Source organism: Pleurodeles waltl, chromosome 1_2, assembly GCF_031143425.1.
Source record: "Pleurodeles waltl isolate 20211129_DDA chromosome 1_2, aPleWal1.hap1.20221129, whole genome shotgun sequence".
In the NCBI taxonomy this organism is placed as follows: domain Eukaryota; kingdom Metazoa; phylum Chordata; class Amphibia; order Caudata; family Salamandridae; genus Pleurodeles; species Pleurodeles waltl.
Genome location: NC_090437.1, coordinates 554,462,852 through 554,483,526, shown reverse-complemented (window position 1 = coordinate 554,483,526; position 20,675 = coordinate 554,462,852).

The following is a 20,675-nucleotide window of genomic DNA, read 5'->3' as shown; positions in this document are numbered from 1 at the left end:
CAGAGGCAAAGCAAAAACATAAAGAAGAGCTTCACGCTTGAGCCAGCAATGCAGCAAACACACACTCCACACACCATTTCCAAAATCAAAGCATCTCTCTCCGGACCACAGAGGTGAGTGAGTACTAGGCCTCAGAGTCTTTGTCATCATCATGGTTTCTCTTTGACGTTGATAACGTTCTCCTTCTAGCTGCTGAGGTAGTCCTACCCTGAGTCCTTCCATCCTCCTCCTCCTGATTCTCAGTAACTCAGTCTCAGTCACAAAACAAAGTGAGGTGGACCTGTGTAGTGCACTGCTGCTGAAGAACAAATAGAGAAACAGAACTGGAGAAATGTGTGTAAATGTGTAATAGCTAAAGTGACTGGCCGGATCTGAGGAACCAGAAAAAAGGAGTGGACCCTGCAGGCAAATGTCACTAAGTTTTAAAGTTCAGTCACTTTCAAGAAAAATGATCACCCATCAGCCCCCAAACATTACAAATCATCAGAAACAAGTTCACAAATTTGTTGAACTCCCTCTCTCACCATCAGCCACACATACATCATCAATCATCTCCCAAAGTCACTCAATATCTCAAAAATCATTGGTGCAATAGTTAGTACTTACTTCTTCCAATCCAAAAACAGTGGTTGAACAAAATATTATCTCCTCTTTGATGGTAGCAATATATTGGAATCTGGCATTGGCATTGGTAGTCTTTTAATCAATGATCTTCTGGTGCAGCCCTGCTAGGTGATGTAATGAAAAGGATAGGCAATGGCATGTGAGGGAGGAAGGCATTTTCTCCAATGTCCTGATGGGAATGGAGAGGCTTTTTCACTGCACACGGGTCCAACTCCAATGCGGCCATATATGTGACTAAAAAATGATGGGGCAGCATAAATCTAACACAAACATAATGTTCCACTAGCATTTTTGTTTGCCAAGAAAGAAAAAAGATCAATGAGAAATAATTAAAAAGTTCTATGGTGGCACTGGCATTCTCAGTCCAGGAAGTAGAGTTTGTCCTCAAACTCAGGTGGTGCACCCAGAAGTTGGTCCGCAGGCACACTTGATTCTGACAAATCATCCTCTTCCTCCTCCTCTGGTATTTTGGGAATGGTGAAATCAGGTGGTATAAAATACTGGTTCATTTTGATCATGGTTAATCTTTCCATGTTTTGAGGTGAGAAACTAGACCTTCTTAATGTTACAACAGCACCAGCTGCATTAAAAAAAGTTCAACAGCCATGCTAGCTACATGACAAGCCAGATACTATATTGCCAGCCTGCTGAGATCTGCCCATCGGTGCATCTTCCCATGCCAATACACCAAAGGGTTTTGATCCACATACACCTCTTTTGGGTTAGTCAGATATTCCTAGAACATCCTCTGAAGTGTCATTGGTGATGCCACTGGCGCAACCTCTTTTTCCTTTGCCTCTGCACTGGACTTAAGACCTGCCACTTGAAACCAAGCCAATGCAAAGCTTGGATCCAATTCTTCTTATGCTATTGTGCCAGTATTCTTTTTGCCAGTTTTGACTAGTGTGAGACAATACTGCCCTTTCTAAAAGTTGAAGGCAACACCTCAGAACTGCAGAGTGGGACTCTAAGTTCCAGCCCTACTTCTTGAAGTTCTCGGCTTCCTCAACAATGTACCTCTTGTATTTTGAAACATGGATCAAGTAGGGCACATGGATTAACTCTTTGAATGAGATAATGTTGTTTTGCAGCCTTGCCTTACCAGCCAAACAAAGGAGTAAGCTGTCAAACAAGGCATGCACTTCTGGGTTTTCATTCACACCTCCGAGAGCGAACCTTCATTAGCTGCTCCTCTAGCAGATGTAACAATGCGATAGTTTGGCCCATTTTACTGTCCTCCATGCTAATTTCCTACTTGACAATATCAAAAAGGAGCAGCACCTGTGTCAGGCATTTGACTATGCCCCATTTGTCTGCATCCTTGGCCATAGCTTTACCAATTGCATCCCCTCCTAGAATGACATAGTCATTGAGCAGTTTGTACTAATCAAACAGACATTGCAACATATAATAGATTAAGTTCCAATGTGTTGGCACCTCCTTATCAGGGCTTTAACTGGTGCTCTGTTACCATGCTAAATAATCCGCAACAGCTTCTGGGCTTTAAAATAATGGTTGAAATGAGTGCAGATTCATCTGCAGGAGGTCAGTATGTTGCTGACTATGGCCCTCATTATGAACATGGCAGTCCGTTCCGCACTGCTAGCAACAGAGGAGCGGTCCGGACCGCCAAATAATGAACCAAACGAAACTCTTGCATCCCGTGCACCACCCACCGCCAGGAAAGTAGTCCTGCTGACGACGGCAGAGTCTGCCCACAGGCCGTCGGAAAGGCCCAACCCGCCCATCAAATTTTGAACACCATTCCGCAGCCAGTTCTGGGGCTGGAACCACCACACACAAAGCCAGGCGGAAATGAAACAAATAGAAGGAAACACTCACCGGAGTCCACAAAACGTGCAGCAGCAGCCATGGACAGAGAGCTGCAGATCATGCCAGCTTTGCTTCTTGCCATATATCTACACGACCGAGACCGCCGACGAAGGCGACAACGGTAAGTACCGCAACCTACAACACAAGGGAGGAAAGAGCAAACTTACATATCCACCCACTACACCCACCCCAAAAAGCCATTCCCAGCAGCACTAGTCAGACCCCACACCAAGAGGGACGTACCCGACTGGAGGCCACTGCAACGTGGCCATAGGACATACAATAGCCCCATACACATAAATCATTTAAACAAACACCAGTGTGGAACTGCGTGCAGCCCAAACACAGGCCACACAGAAACTTTATTAAGTTGCTCAGTGAGCTAGATGAAGCAAACAGGGCCAATGGCCAGTCCAACAAGATTAAATTGTCTCTGGCCACAACTGACTCCCACAAGTGCTGGGTACTCCACAAAATGGGGCACCATGGGGGATCCAGGCACCTCACGGAATGGGGGCAGGAGGGGGTGGGGATTTACAACGGGGTGGGACTTAGACTTGCGGGAGGAGGTTGGAGGGGGGTGGGCTTCTCCTTTGAAGGGGTTGGGGGCTTTGTGGCTCAGGTGGAGCTGGAAGCCTTAGGCTCCGAGCGGGCCTTCTTCTTCACTGGAGAAGGGGCACGGGAATGGGAAGCCTGGACCAGGGTGGGCTGCGATGTGGAAGCTGGGGAAAGGGCAAGGAGGTGGGCAAGTTTCGGGACAAGATGGGGTGGGCCAGTGGGTTCGAACAGGTCTACACAGGAGAGGAAAAGTTGCTTGGGAGCAAGTGGGGTGGGCGTGGAATAGGGCGTGGGAGTGGAGGCAGAGGGAGTTGATGTATGGGGTGTAGGTGTGCGTGTAGTGGGTGCCGGTGACTGCTCAGTATGCTGTGATGTGGTGAATGTCTGATGGGTGGGTGTCTTGCTGCGTTTGAGTGTTTTGGGAGGTGGGGGGGTGGACACAGTGGGAGAAGACAGACAGCTAGTGTGGATGTATGTTGGGTGTGTGTCTGCAAGTCTGGTGAGTGTGCTGCATGTGTCAACTACAGTGGAGGTGGTGAGTGTAGGTGTGGTATATGAGGTGCATGTATGGCTGTCTGCTATTGTGGTGAGTGCAGGAAGAGGAGCAGTAACAGTGAGTGACGGTGTAGTGCATGAGGGTGTGCATGTAGAGGGGACAGACAGGGAGGCGGAAGAGGCCAGCACACTTGGGGAAGTGGACGTTGTTGTGTGTGCAGGTGTATGTTGGCTGTGTGAATGCTTGTGGTGGGAGGTGTGGTGCTTATGTTTGGAAGTGTGTTTTTTGTGTGTTGAAGTGCTTGACTGCATGTCTGAATGTGTGCCTTGGACGGGTGAAGGGAGTGAGGTGCTGGAAGGGGTAGAGGAGGTTGGAGGGGGGACGGAATGGCCAGTGAAACTGGCTGCCGTCCAAGAGGAGGCCAGAGCCTGAAAAGATCTCTGTAGGCCAGACACCGCACCGTGAATCCCATCCAGATAGGCATTAGTCTGCTGCACCTCTGATGCTAGCCCCTGGATGGCATTGACGATGGCTGTCTGCCCTACAGAGATGGTTCTCAGGAGGTTAATAGCCTCCTCTGTGAGGGCAGCAGGGCTGACTGGGGCACCTTTCTGGGTGGGCGGGCACGGCCAAGTCGGTGGGGAGCAGAAGGGAGGGCACTGATGGCATGGGTGGTGGCGGAAGATGTCACGGTTGTGATTTGTCCACTAGTGTCTGCCACCGCCAGAGGACCCCCATCGGAGGAGGTTTCAGAGTCACTACCACCGGGGGTAGTAGCCTCCCCTCTGGAAGCCCCCTCGCCCTCCCACCCACTGGTCCCCTTGGCGTCCGTTGTCTCTGCCTCCAAGGATCCGTGGGCCACTTTCTCCCCACTAGCCGGTGCCTCAGCTCCCTCGTCTGATGTTGATGTTGTACCAGACACACAAAAGAGAACAGGGATGGGGAAACAAAACAGGAGAGACACTTATAAGTAGCTGAATGCTGATACACAATGGCCAGACATACACCTACCCAGCAGACACACCCAACAGGCTGCACCGTGCACTAGGCCCATGACCATGGCCCTGAATACTGAGCAGTAAAGTGACCTACACCCATGTCCTGTCATTGCATTGAAGCTGAGGTAGGTGAAACCTGACAGGGACACCCCTACACCCTTTGGGGAGCAGACAGTAGCTGGACACCAGTCAAAACCCTGCTCTAAGCCCCATGACTCTATCGCACACACACTCATCCTTCCAGGCTGAAGTATGGGCTGTGAGTACTCACCCCCTTGTGACTGCTGTGCAGCCTTCAAACGTTGATCCAGGTCTGGGTACGCCAGGATCCTTCGCATTAAGAGGGTCAGTGCCCGACGGGCACCCCTACCACATTGGGAGAATTTCCCCAGCTGGGCCTCACTGATCTTCCATGCCCAGTGCCGCAGGTCCTCCCACCTCTTCCGACAGTGGGTGCTCCGCCAGTTGTAGACCCCCTACCTCCTCGGTGATGGCATGCCAATGTGCCCTCTTCTGGTGGGCGTTGACTTTGTAGGGAGACACAGAGAAGAAACACAGAGGTCAGGCACTTGATGGCAATAGCTGGCTGATTGTTAGACATAGGACAGACAGTACTCCCAGACATGCATGACAGTGGCACGCAGAATTCCATGCACCAAGCCTCATCCTGGCTCACAGGAACGCACATCAGAGCAATCCACTCCATCCATTACACACACAGTGCCCCCCAAACCTGGACTCACCTGTACCTCTGGCCGGCCGTAGAGTCTGCTGTACAGGGGCAGGACCCCTTCCGCCAGTTTCTCCAGTTCTTCCTGGGTGAAGGCCGGGGCCCTTTTCCCTGCACCACGTGGAACATCCATAGCCAGAGGCAGGCACAGCAGTACACGGAGTGGAGTACTTGTCCGCACAAGATCAGGGAGTCAAGTGAGCACACGATGATGAACGCGTGTACGTTCCACAGCAGAATGCACCGTCCCCGCCGGCGGCGATCATGATACACCAAGATTCCCCATTGGCATCCATGTTATCCAATGAGGGTGCGAACAGTGGGTAAACACCGCCGAACGCTGTGACGTCAACCGCTAGCGGTCTTAGGTCACTTCCACAACGAAGGGGCAGAACTACAGTGGGCAGACATTTTGCCATCACCTACGCATCTTGAAATTCAATTTAGTCACAATGCTGGGCCTACTAGCCATATGATTCACATAGTTCTCTATCCATAGAGTATATTATCACACATGATTTACTCCGTTCCCTCTCAGTGGTGACAATGTACATATGTACATATGTATGATTCACATATTTCTCTATCCATAGAGTATATTATCACACATGATTTACTCCGTTCCCTCTCAGTGGTGACAATGTACATCTGTCAGGTTGTAGTTATTGTACAGACACTACTATGAAGAATGCAGTCAATGTGTTTAGCAAATATGCCAGTGTATGTGTTCTCATGACTCCTTGTTCTTACCCCTCACAGGTACAGACCCTTGTGGCGAGGAAGGGCACCTTCTGTGTACAGACCACTTGTGGATATGGGGACCATGGTGGAGCGTCAGATCATTATCACTTACAGACTCACACGTGCAACTATCCAGGACCTATGTGCATTACTGGATCCTGCACTGACACCCGGAAATCGTAATCAGCATGCCATTCCAACTGAGGTGCAGGTGCTCTCCGCACTCCATTCCTGGCCACAGGCTCCTTTCAAGTGACAGTGGGCATGGGTGCTAGTTTCTCACAGCCAATGTTCAGCCAGGTACTTACAAGATTTCTAAATGCATTTGTACAACATCTGCAATCCTATGTGCGATTCCCCCAAAGTGCTGAGCTCCCTGCCATCAAGTCAGACTTCCATGCCTTTGCAAACATTCCCCATGTTATTGGTGCCATCGATGGAACCCACATACCCATCATCCCCCCAAGAATGAGTAAACAGGTGTACAGAAACAGGAAGAACTTTCACTCCATGAACATCCAATTGGGATGTACAGCAGAGCAGTACATATCCCATGTGAATACCATGTTTCCTGGTTCAGTCCATGATTCATTTGTTATGAGGAACAGTAGTGTGCCACAAAAGATGGAACAACTCCAAGAGGGTGGATCATAGGTAAGCGTGCCTGTCACTAACTGACACATTGCTGAAAAACAGCCTGTCAGACTAAGGAAATTCCAATGACGACTCTGTTTTTACCATTTCTCTAGGTGATTCTGGCTATCCAAACTTGCGTTGGCTCCTGACACCAGTGAGGAATCCCAGGACGGATGCAGAGAGGAAATACATTGAGGCCCATGGACGTACTAGGAGGGTGATAGAGCTTACTATAGGTCTCCTGAAGGCTAGATTTCAGTGCCTACATATCTCTGGGGTTCCCTGGCCTATGGGCCTGATAAGATGTGTAGGATAGTGGTGGCCTGCTGCATGCTGCACAATGTGGCAGTGAGACATTAAATCCCCCTTTTGGGGGTGGAGGGTGGAGGGTGCTGTAGGTCCTGATCTGTTACCTCAGAGAGGTGAGGAGAGTGATGGTGAAGATGCGGAAGGGGAAGATCTAAATTTCAAAAACCAAGTGATACATCTCTACTTCCAATAACTGTCTGGGACTTCAGACTGTATATGTGGTTAGTGACTGATACTGTAAGTGTGCCATGTCAACTAGGGGGAATTGGTCATGATATGTGAGTCATGGACCTCTTCAGCATGGTACAGACAGACAACATGAGCATTCCCTTCTTGACATTTTAGAAACACACTGTACCAGCAGCATGCACAATTTGACAATAAAGTTTATCCCTGCCTGTTGCATCATTACTCCACTCTGTTTAACATTGAAGACAGGGGACAGTGTTATAGGTGAGATATGTTGTTTATTGGTGGAATACAGTGAAATGTGCTATGTACAGTGATGGAAGTCGTTATGGTTGGTTGTCCTCAAAACCGACTTGGTGGCAGGCCTGTTTCATTTCATAGGTGGGTCCTATTTGTAGTTCTGTTCATCATTTAGCCCTCAGCTAAGTGCAGTTTGTGAATGGGTGTGTTGGTTGCTTGGCAGTAACAGCAGTGTAAATTTTTGGCAGGGGGCTTGTTCTTGGCTGGGTTTCCAGTGCCATATCTTGGCCTGAGGCTACGTTTGGGTACCTGCTGTGGAACTACTTGGGGTGGCATGGTCGGCCCTTGTGATTCCTGGGAGGGGTTTTCCTGTTCAATTTCAGCTGCTTGGGACAACTATTGCTGGTTGTCCAGGACTGTTGTGGGGGCCTCTTGTCCGGTGTGGGTGTCTGAGGGTTTGTTGACCATCTGCAGCAGTGCTCCAGCAATCGTGGCCATTGTGGCATTGTGTTCTTTCCACTGCTCCATGGCCTGTTGGTGGTGTTCTAGCTGCATCCTCTGACTTTGCTCCAGTTACAATCTGTGCCAACCTGTCTTGGGTATGTTGGTATGTCCCCAATACCTCTGCAGTGGCGTCCTGGGCTGCTGCATCCATTCGGTGCCCTACCCCCTGACCCAATGGGCACTTGACCTTGCCCGGGCCCCTTGTGCCTGTGTCCCCTGCGAAGGTCTGGACATGCCACTATTACTGGGGCCCTCATCTTCCTGCATGTTGGGGGTGGGAGACTGTGGCCTCTGTTGCAGTGTTCCACCTGTTTGTGCCCTGGGTCCACTGGTGTGGGCATGCCTCCCCTGGCCTGCTGGTCTTGACTGGGTGTTAGGGGTGACAGTGTTTTCCTGGGTGGGGCTGCTGCATGGTGAGCATCCGGGCTGTGTGAAGGGCCTGCCTGCTCATCAGTGTCCAGGGATCCTTAACCAGTGTCCTGTGATGTGCCTCTGTCTCCCTGGAATGCTGTGGCACTCTTTGTTCCCTCCATTAGGGTTGCATGGGTGGTGGAGCCTGCTGGGGGACATTGAATTCTTTGTTACATATGCAGGAGGGCCTGAGGTGGGCAGTACTGTACAATTTAGTGCTGGTGTGCCTTTCAGTGGCCTTCAGGGGTGCCTTTGTGAGGTCGACATAGCATCTAGTGGCAGTGGTGGCAATACATTGTGGTGGGGGTTATTATTCCATTGTGGGAACGTGCAGAGGTGGGTGGCTATGCACAGCGGGAGTGATGCGGGCCTGGTAGTGAGTTGTGGGTGATGCAGGGTGGTGGATGTGGTGGGTAATGGCTGGGAGAGGTGTGGGTCTAGGTGGGTGTGGGTGGGGTGGTGCATGCATTACAGGTATGGTGTATATGGGGTAAATGTAGACGACTTACCTGAGTCCATTCCTCCAGTGAGTCCAGTCAGTCCCTCTGGGTGCAGGATGGTGAGTACCTTCTCCTCCCAGTCGGTGTAGTCGGGTGGTGTTGTTGGCGGCCCTCCCCCAGTCTTCTGCACTGCGATGTGGTGCCTGGATGCCATGGCCCGGACCTTCCCCCGCAGGTCGTTCCATCTCTTGCGGATGTCGTCCCTGGTGCATGGATGGTGTCCCACTGCATTCACCGTGTTGACAATGGTCTGCCACAGCTCCATTTTCTGGGCGATGGGTGTGTGCTGCACCTCGGAGCCGAATATTTGTGGCTCCACTTTTAGGATCTCGTCCACCATGGTCCTTAGATCTCTTTCGGTGAAGCGTGGATTTTTTGGGGGGACATGGTGAGGGTGGTGGATGGCGTTGGGACTGGGGACAGTGTTTGGGTGCTGATGTGTGGGTCGGTGTGCGTGTCCTGTCGGCTGGCGTTCTCTGTCTGGCTCTGGTGCTCTCCGTCTTCTGGTCTTGGTTTCATTGTAAGGGATTGTGGGATGTGTCTGGGGGTGTTTTATGGTGTTCTGGATGTGTGTCAGATGTGTGGGTGCTAAGCCTAGCCAATGTGTGCAGTGGTTGCTGTTGGGCCCACTTGCCGCCAGTGGCGGTCGCCTCCACTGTCCGCGAGGTGATTTGTGCATCTTTATTTTTAGGGTGGGATGTGGGTGTGCTTGGCAGTGGCTGGGTGGGGTGGGCCGTGATTCCAGCCGACAGGGTCCTGGTGGGGAGCGGTGGTGTGGGAATGTTTGGCGGTGTTGGGTTTTTTGTTTATTATATGGCGGGTTTCCATTTGCCGGCAGGATTCTGTTCACCGCCGCCACGGCGGTCGGCGGTCTTTACCGCCATGTTCATAATGACCGCCTCTGTCTTCTTTTTTGAGAAAGTTATGTGCAACCAGGTTAATGCAGTACACCAAACACAGAAACCTGAAATAGTCACTGTCTGCCACTGTCTGCCATGGCCTTGAGTATGTTGACATGTCAACAAATACAATTTGGAGACCTCTGGTTCTCAGCCATTCAGACACCTTGCTATTAAATTCATCCAAGATGATTGCAGCTGTATGTTATTTCTCCAAGGCTAACATAGTTATTGTTGTATGCCTCCGAATGCTCTTAAAAAGAGATAGCTAGATAGCTTTTGCTGCAAACAAGATTCAGTGTACAGTGAACACTTAGCTGCAAAAGTTTGTCCAATCAACTGCAGCACATTGTGATGCAGTGATGGAACAGCAACTCGGGCAAAATAGGTCCTACTTGGTACCTTCCATTTTAGGCAGATGATTGCCACAAACTCTAAGAATCCCACTACTTTCACAAAAGAAAAAGGGAGGAGGTCCAGCACTAACATTTTTGCCAGCTTCCCATTGTACAAACATGCCATTGAGTGGTTGTGGCCGCAGGGCCCCTTCTGCCTAAACATACCCATCATTGAAGCCTGGATGTTCTTCTTTCCTGAAGGCACTGATGCAGATGACTTTTGGAGATATAGGTGGTGGAAGTCTTAATGTGTGTCATGGTACAGTTACTGTATGCCATGGTGTCTCCTTCTCACTCTGAGTCGTCCTGTGCCACTGTGTGGTCAGAGAGGTGGGTGATTCTGGTACACTACATGGGACAGTGCTGCTTTGCATGAATATGTCATCCTATTCTTCCTCACCTTCCACTGTAATTTGACCAGTTGTAGCTGATGTTCCCCAGCTCTCCTCACCTTTACTATTGTGACCAACAATTTGTTTTAGGTGCTCCTCCCGCCAGATTGCGTGATGTTTTTTCATATGGGCCGTCTGGCCTCCAGTACCATAATAGGAACCAGGGTTACCTAGATGAACATTTGTGTGGCAAATGGGATATATCGTAATGCTCTCCTCCTGTTTGCTAATCGAGAAAGAGTCCCAAACTGTGGAGAAGTCTTTTCTTATCACTAACAATGCCTAAAGAAGAACTGGAGGTAAGTGGATGTGTTGATTGTCTCTCTGCAATGTGTACTTCTACAGTGGTACAGGTTGGTGCAGGTCTGTGCTGGGACCTTACAAATATGGAAACTGGTGGTGCTGCCTGCGCTACATCCCTCGGAGCAGATTGGATAGTTATGTCGGACTCCTTTATGCCAGCTTCCACAATGAATCTCATCATCGTCATCTGCCTCATCATCTCTTTTCATGACTCTAAGGATTCTGGAACTTTTCGTTACCCTTGCATTTCCTGGCATCTCCCAAACTCTCTGGGGATCTACTCCATGTCCCTAACATCGTCATCAGAATGGGTGCTTGAAGAAGATAATGGAGTAGTACTCTTCATTTTTCTTGCTGAAGAAGCCATTGATTGTAGGAGAGGAGGTTCTTGCAGGGCTGGAAGCTTGAAGTCCTGTTTTGCTCCAGTTTCAGGAAGATCTACAATTGCTAGCTTTGGCTGCTGTCCACTTTACTCTGTTTCCTAAAACGACTGGGTACTACTTCACAAAAGGGACATATCTAATTCACTGTCACTGCTTGTCAGAGTCGCCAAGATTGCAGTGGCTTCCTCACTGACAGACATGGCCTTGGGCTTAGATTGGGGTGGTGCTGTAGATGAGGGATTACTGCTCCCATGTTCCTCCCCGGAGGCCAGTGTCTTCCAAAAAGGTCTGCGCTCAGCACACCACTGGTGGAAAGCTGCTTCTTGTCACTGACCACTTTCATGGGACCAACTTTCTTTGATGTCATCTTAAAGCTGTCAGTTGGCAGTGATACTAAGCTGCCCAAGCAGAAGAGATTTGAGGACTTAACTGTACAGGACTTGTCTTTGGCAGTACTGTGGGCGATGCAACGTCTCTTCACCTCTTGTGCACCTAAAAGCAACTAAGCAAGAAAAACATGTAGTTAATGTAACCTGGCATTGTTGCAGGTTGAAGTTGTACAGACAATTGCAATCTTAGTGTGGTTGGTTACTTATGTAATAAATACCAATTTAATGAAACATTGTAAAGTGAAACCACATCATTAGAACATAAAACGACGTGTCAAATCCAGCAGTACAACATGCAGATATAGCTCTTTGTGTTATCTCCATCTGTTTTAAAGGTGCCACCTGTGATAATTAGAGAGAGACTCATGGGGAAATACAATAATCCTTAAAAAAACGATGGAAGCAATATGGTCCAGGGAATATAGAATTGAAAAAAATGAATTGTGCTGCAATGATTTGTTTGGAGAGTGCTGCAGCCAGGGGGTCCAGAGGGATGGATGGATGGAGGAATGGGTACGGATGTGGATGGTTGGATGGATCAAGGCAAAATGCAGAATTAAATAAAATGAGATAAAATATTAAAAAATAAAATAACATTTAAAAAAATTAAACAACAAAACTAATAACTAAAAAAAAAAGAAGTTAAAAAACTAAAAAAATAAAAATAAAATAACAATACAAATTAAAAAAATGAAATTAAAAATAATAGAATAAAAATAAAAAATAAAAAATAACAATAGAAAATTTAAAAATTCAAATAGAAAATTCAAATAAGCAAATGGGCAATAATTAACAATGTTTGTACATAAGCCTATGGCAAAGGTACACTGGTTGGATGTACAAAATGGCTAACAGCCACATGGTAAAACAACAACATGTAGCAAGGCGGCATGGCAAGCAAAGAACATGTGAAAGCCTATAGCAAAGGGAGGGACACTAGCTGGATGGACAAAATAGCTACCATGATCAAACAACAGCAACAACAAGGAGCAATGAGGCATGGGGAGAAAAGAAAGAATACAAGTCTATAGCAAAGGGAAACTGCTTGAATGGACAAAGCGACCGCAAGCCACATGGAAGTCTATAGCAAAATAACACTGGCTGCATGCCCAAAATGGATGCCAGCCACATGGTCATACAACAACAAGGAGCAATGAGGTATTGCAAACAAAGAACACATGCAAGCCTACGGAAAAGGGAAACTGGCTGTGTGGACAAAATGACTGTCAGCCACATGGTCAAACAACAACAACAACAAGAAGGCATGGGAAACAAAGAAAGAACGCATGCAAGCCTATGGCAAAGGAACACTGGCTACATGCACAAAATGGCTGTTATCCACATGGTCAAACAACAACAACAAGGAGCAAGGAGAACAAAGACGAACACATGCAAGTCTATGACAAAAACACACTGGCTGTCTGCAGAAAATGGCCACCACCCACATGGTTAAATAACAATTGTGTACAAGGAGGCATGAAGAACTAAGACCATATGCAAACTTATGGACATAAACTATAAAAAATTGCCCCTGACCTCATGGCATGGAGAACAAAGACAAATGATAGACAATGACAAACACACATACACACACACACACACAAATATTGGCCATAAGGAGGCATGGTGGCAACACTGAAGAAAACACTAACATTATTTCAGCAATGCAAAACATGAACAAAACTCAGCTATAAAAATGTCACAACAACAGTACACACATCCTCCTACACCATTAAATATTATCCCACAATATATACACTTTTTGCAAAACAAATGAAATGCAAAAATAGCCAACATATTTAATTTAATCCAATGCCATCCCTGCCCTAAATGAAGTTTTAAAAACATATACCACTGAAATATGCACTGATGACTACTAGTACTGGGCCTACTGGCTAAATGGCCCTTTGGAATTCGAGGCCACATAGTAAAATAATATTACAAATGTTGCAAACATGTGGAAAAGGACAGTTATTGAGGTGTGCAACAATTTCCCTTTACAAAAGATGAAAAATCAATGAAAAGCAAAATAAATACTACGCCCAGACTTAAACTCCAGGCCATCCACCACTATACATTTTTAAAATCAAATTAAAGTACACATTAATATTGTGCATGCCCATGAAAAGCAAGCAACACCCTTATTGAATAGTTTTGGAACATACTTGTGTGATTTCACAAAAACAAAGTCCTTAAATCCAAAGAAATATCCAGGAGACAAAGATAGTGAGCCCTCCACCTCGAAATCCCAGTGAAATATGACCAGGAGATGGACAAAGCACTGGGAAGAGCCTGCTAGACAAAACAGGAAATGGGAGTCTCTGGGACACTTCCTTCCTGTTTGGAAAAAAAGGATTTTCAATCTAAATACCAGCCATTGGAGAAGAAACCCCGCTCAAAAACCACTTGTGACTTGATTTAGATGTATCTGGAGTAAAAAATCTACTCCAGGTGCAATTGTGCATGTGAGCTGGACAGTTTTGGCTGCAGTCATAGCCAGAAGCAGCACACTTAAATGCAAAGTCTTGTGCGTGTGGCCAGAAACAGTGCGATTGAACCCAAAGTCTTGTGTGTGCTCACTAGCAGCAAGGGAGTATCATGGCACTCGCAAGAGAGAGCCAAATCACAAAAATGCATGTACAAAGGAACTCCAGTCCGTGCCAGATTGTGGAATTTGGGAACTATCCCACATAGCGTAAATTGCCCGAATTCCGCAAACTTTGCCAGCAGAGAGGAGTTCTCTGCCTCATTTTAATTACAAGTTTCAAGCCATTCATTTCATTTGCAATAAAACATATCCTCCTATTGGTGAAGTTACAGTTTTCTTTTGATGCAAAGAACATTAGGCAAGAGGTGCCCCTCATATTCACATGCTTTTATGAATAAAAGATGATTCGAAATTCGGAACTGACAGTGATGAGTTTCTACTGTCTTTTATAGAATAGTATGTTACATGTATGATTCCAAAAGACAATGAAGCCAAACGGCTAAGACAGGAAGTTCTGCAGTTGAAATTACGTAGGATATCAAAGTATTGCCAATAATGATACAGATGTAAAGGAAAGTTTTACACAAGGTGTTGTGCTGGATTTCCAAGACCTATAATTTCCAAAGGAAGTGTGAATAGCCTTTTATCTGCAGTCAGACATGCGATGACTTGAAAATCACCAAAAGCACAGATAGTCTAAGAAAAGCAGAGGCCTCCCAGTATAGTGATGATTATAATCCTATCATTCTGAAATTAGGGATCGCAAATATGGATATACAGTTTGTTGCAGACAAATCCATTGCTGTTGCTCGCTATGTCAGTTTGTGCATTACAAAATCAGAGAAGACAGAGATAAAGGAAATGTGGGAGGAATCCCTAACCAAGGAATTTTACAGCTTTAGCTTGAAAATGCTTTCCCATACGGAGATAGGTTCCTATGAGTGCTGTGACAAGTTCAATTCAGCTAGCTTGCACTCAAAGTATAAGGGACTTGTTTGGGTCAGTCTAGGCCTTGCCAACATGTGAACAGAGTCTTGAAGCCTTTCCCAGAAATTCAGGGCCATATTTATACTTTTTGGCGCAAAACTGCGCTAACGCAGTTTTGCGTCAAAAAAATTAGCGCCGGCTAACACCATTCTGAAGCGCCATGCGGGCGCCGTATTTATTCAATGACGTTAGCCGGCGTTAGCCGCCGGCGCTGCCTGGTGTGCGTGAAAAAAAAACACGTACACCAGGCAGCGCCGGCGTAGGGGGATATGGAGCTTGGGCGCCAAAAAATGGGGCAAGTCAGGCTGAGGCAAATTTTTCGCCTCAACCCGATTTGCGCCATTTTTTTCGACTCCCAACCCCCATAGACATGACTCCTGTCTTAGCAAAGACAGGAGTCATGCCCCCTTGCCCAATGGCCATGCCCAGGGGACTTCTGTCCCCTGGGCATGGTCATTGGGCATAGTGGCATGTAGGGGGGCACAAATCAGGCCCCCCTATGCCACAAAAAAATACAAAAAAAACCACTTACCTGAACTTACCTTAATGTCCCTGGGATGGGTCCCTCCATCCTTAGGCATCCTCCTGGGGTGGGCAAGGGTGACAGGGGGGGTCCCTGGGGGCATGGGAGGGCACCTCTGGGCTCCTTCCGAGCCCACAGGTCCCTTAACGCCTGCCCTGAGCGGGCGCTAAAAAACTGCGCAAAAGCGTCCGTACGTCATTTTTTTTGACCCGCCCACTCCCGGGCGTGAATTTTGCCCGGGAGTGTAAATACGGCGCACATGCCTCGGAGTCAATTTTTTAGACAGGAATGCCTACCTTGCATATCATTAACGCAAAGTAGGGGTCCACGCTAAAAAATTACGCAAACTCCATGTATAAATATGGAGTTAGTTTTGCGTCGGAATTGCGTCAAAAAAAACGACGCAATTCCGGCGCAAACAGAGTATAAATATGCCCCTCAGTACTTAGCAAAGTTTTACCCAGAGAATACAGATATAGTAAAAATAAATATGCTGGATACTTACTATCCAAGAAGACGTCTGCACCTAGAAAGCATGTGTCTTTATGAGATTCTGCAACACTATAGGTACATGAACAATGTGACAGAAATGTAGATGAGAGGAAATATGCTGTACTTGGTTGCAAAAGGTAGTTTAATTAACCACAGAAAACTTAGTTGTCACACTCCTGAGAAAAGAGAGTTTTTCTTCTTCAAGCCTTGGCATTCTGAAACAGAGTTACTTGGACAGTATGACTACTATGAAGATTCCCTCAATGCTGTAAAAGACAGCATTGAGTATTCAGTCGTTCCAAAAACTACCTGAAAATGTGAAATGATGAGATTGAACAAGAGGAATCAATTGCTACTGAGATAGCAAAGCATAGTTCACAAAGTAGACAAAGTTTCAGACCTCTAAGCTAAGATCCTATTGGATAGCCAATAATTGAAAATGAAGCTGCCATAGCCATGAATGAAGTGGAGACTGCAATGCGGCATGCAAGAAAAGTAGATGTTGATTTGGAACACTTAGGCCCATATTTATACTTTTTGACGCAAAACTGCACTAACGCAGTTTTGCGCCAAAAAAATTAGCGCCGGCTAACGCCATTCTGAAGCGCCATGCGGGCGCCGTATTTATTGAATGGCGTTAGCCGGCGTTAGCCGCCGGCGCTGCCTGGTGTGCGTGAAAAAAAAACACGTACACCAGGCAGCGCCGGCGTAGGGGGATATGGAGCTTGGGCGCCAAAAAATGGGGCAAGTCAGGCTGAGGCAAATTTTTCGCCTCAACCCGATTTGCGCCATTTTTTTCGACTCCCAACCCCCATAGACATGACTCCTGTCTTAGCAAAGACAGGAGTCATGCCCCCTTGCCCAATGGCCATGCCCAGGGGACTTCTGTCCCCTGGGCATGGTCATTGGGCATAGTGGCATGTAGGGGGGCACAAATCAGGCCCCCCTATGCCACAAAAAAATACAAAAAAAACCACTTACCTGAACTTACCTTAATATCCCTGGGATGGGTCCCTCCATCCTTAGGCATCCTCCTGGGGTGGGCAAGGGTGACAGGGGGGGTCCCTGGGGGCATGGGAGGGCACCTCTGGGCTCCTTCCGAGCCCACAGGTCCCTTAACGCCTGCCCTGAGCGGGCGCTAAAAAACTGCGCAAAAGCGTCCGTACGTCATTTTTTTTGACCCGCCCACTCCCGGGCGTGAATTTTGCCCGGGAGTGTAAATACGGCGCACATGCCTCGGAGTCAATTTTTTAGACAGGAATGCCTACCTTGCATATCATTAACGCAAAGTAGGGGTCCACGCTAAAAAATTACGCAAACTCCATGTATAAATATGGAGTTAGTTTTGCGTCGGAATTGCGTCAAAAAAAACGACGCAATTCCGGCGCAAACAGAGTATAAATATGCCCCTCAGTACTTAGCAAAGTTTTACCCAGAGAATACAGATATAGTAAAAATAAATATGCTGGATACTTACTATCCAAGAAGACGTCTGCACCTAGAAAGCATGTGTCTTTATGAGATTCTGCAACACTATAGGTACATGAACAATGTGACAGAAATGTAGATGAGAGGAAATATGCTGTACTTGGTTGCAAAAGGTAGTTTAATTAACCACAGAAAACTTAGTTGTCACACTCCTGAGAAAAGAGAGTTTTTCTTCTTCAAGCCTTGGCATTCTGAAACAGAGTTACTTGGACAGTATGACTACTATGAAGATTCCCTCAATGCTGTAAAAGACAGCATTGAGTATTCAGTCGTTCCAAAAACTACCTGAAAATGTGAAATGATGAGATTGAACAAGAGGAATCAATTGCTACTGAGATAGCAAAGCATAGTTCACAAAGTAGACAAAGTTTCAGACCTCTAAGCTAAGATCCTATTGGATAGCCAATAATTGAAAATGAAGCTGCCATAGCCATGAATGAAGTGGAGACTGCAATGCGGCATGCAAGAAAAGTAGATGTTGATTTGGAACACTTAGGCCCATATTTATACTTTTTGACGCAAAACTGCACTAACGCAGTTTTGCGCCAAAAAAATTAGCGCCGGCTAACGCCATTCTGAAGCGCCATGCGGGCGCCGTATTTATTGAATGGCGTTAGCCGGCGTTAGCCGACCGGCGCTGCCTGGTGTGCGTGAAAAAAAACCACGTACACCAGGCAGCGCCGGCGTAGGGAAAAATGGCGTTTGGGCGTCCAAAAATGGGGCAAGTCAGGCTGAGGCGAAAAAATCGTCTTAACCCGATTTGCGCCATATTTTTTCCGACGCCCATCCCCCATTGAAATGACTCCTGTCTTAGCAAAGACAGGAGTCATGCCCCCTTGCCCAATGGCCATGCCCAGGGGACTTCTGTCCCCTGGGCATGGTCATTGGGCATAGTGGCATGTAGGGGGGCACAAATCAGGCCCCCCTATGCCACAAAAAAAAAAAAAAATACTTACCTGGACTTACCTTAATGTCCCTGGGGTGGGTCCCTCCATCCTTGGGTGTCCTCCTGGGGTGGGCAACGGTGGCAGGGGGTGTCCCTGGGGGCAGGGGAGGGCACCTCTGGGCTCATTCTGACCCAGGCGCTAAAATCCGGAGCAAATGCGGGTTTTTTAGACCCGCCCACTCCCGGGCGTCATTTTTGCCCGGGAGTATAAATCCGACGCAATAGCATCGGAGTAATTTTTTAAGACGGGAACGCCTACCTTGCATATCATTAACGCAAGGAAGGTGTTCACGCAAAAAAATGACGCTAATTCCATGAACTTTGGCGCTAGACGCGTCTAACGCCAAAGTATAAATATGGAGTTAGTTTTGCGTCGAAAAAAACGACGCAAATTTGGCGCAAACAGAGTATAAATATGCCCCACAGTTGGACAACTGAATGATGAGCAGAAAGAAATATATAAGGAAGAGAAAGAAAATATAAAGCAATGAATCTTCCTCAAACCAAATCAATGTAAATGTTGAAAGTTTAAGCCAATTCTATTATATGTCAGCAGTCAAGCTGGCACTTTTCAACCCAAGTTACCACTTAGCTCTACAGACTCCATTTTGTCATGTGTAGTGATAGACCCTACTGGATTAGCTGCGCACAACATTAAAAGAATTGCTTTACATCTTATTGTACTTGTAGAACACAATAATAAACTGGAGTACCAAAAGTTATCCAGTGAAGCTTGTCATGAAATTTCCAGAGTTTTGAAGAAACTGAAACTTCTCATCATCGATGAGGTGAGCATGGTCTCAAACTTAATGCTTCATTTTGTCCAATTGAGTATAAAACAGATGCTTAATACAGCACGTGATGTACTTTGTGGAGGAAAGTATGTAGTTGTTTTCATTGATCTATTGCAACTTTCCCCCTTGAAAGGACAGCCTGTGTTCAAGACACTACTACATGAAGAAACTCAAAGTTCTTTACAAAGTATTGAAAATGTAAACCTTTGGTTACATTTCCAATGCAAAGAACTGGTTAATAATATGCATCAAACATCTGACATGGAATATGCAAATGTTCTAAAGCATATTAGAGTAGGAGTTCACTCAAAAGAAGCAAAACATTGCTTGGAAACTCGACTTATAAAGAACATATTTCCTACAAAACATTGTGCAGCACAGTGTGCCTAATGTCTGCTCTTCAGGAATGTTCCTCTTTTAGTGAACTATTACTACAGCTGGAGAAAGAAGAACTTTTGGATTTGACAGCAATCGATCAAATGGAACACCAGGAACTGATAGTATTGTTAACTGATAAACTAGAATCAAAATTGGATTCATTGGAGAAGTCTAATTTCGAAACTGCTGGATTAGAAAAGTGTGTACATGTTTGCAAAAACTGTAGGGTAATTGTGGCATAATTTAAATGTTGAGGAAGTTTTAGTTAATGGTGCTGTGGGTAAAATAATTGATTTAATTGTGTTTCCAAACAGGAATGAGGTTGAATATCTAGTAATTAATTGAGATCAACTTGAAGTTGTAAAACAGATAGTAATTTCCTTAGCGTGTTTCTTGCTTGTAAAAGATGTGTATGTTCGGAGGAAACAGTTCCCAGTGTCTCTAGCATGTGCCGTAACAATCCATAAATCTCAAGGTTCACGTGTTGATGCAGCATTCATTAACATTGGTAGTACGGTCTTCAAGGAAGGTATGTCACACGTAGCCTTGTCACAGGTTAGAGCTTTCTCCGGTTTGTGTCTCATAGAGTTTGATGACAGTACAATAAATGCAGATTCAAGTTGTGTCAAACAGTACAACGGTTTGAGAAGTGTTTATGGTCATCATTTATTACAGTATCTGGTTTGCAAAAGGCTTAGAATCTTAGCAAAATGAAACGTTTCACAGGATCAAAGTGATATTCCTGGGAAAAAGTGCAAGAGAGTGAACAAATACATTTTTTTGAAAAAAAATGAAAATAAAACTGCTGGTGATATTGTTGGTTAGTCAACTGTTATGCCAATGTATTTCTCAATCCACTATTGTCTTTACCTCATCTGGTTCATGCACCTGAACAGAAAACAGATAAAAGGTTGTGTTCTGCACTCTTGCTAGAATGATTGTGCATTAATAAAGAAAAAACATATTCTGCATCTTGTATTAGAGGTCTTGCAGATCTGCCCATTAGATCTGTACACTTCACACAGGAATCCTGTATAGCACTACTT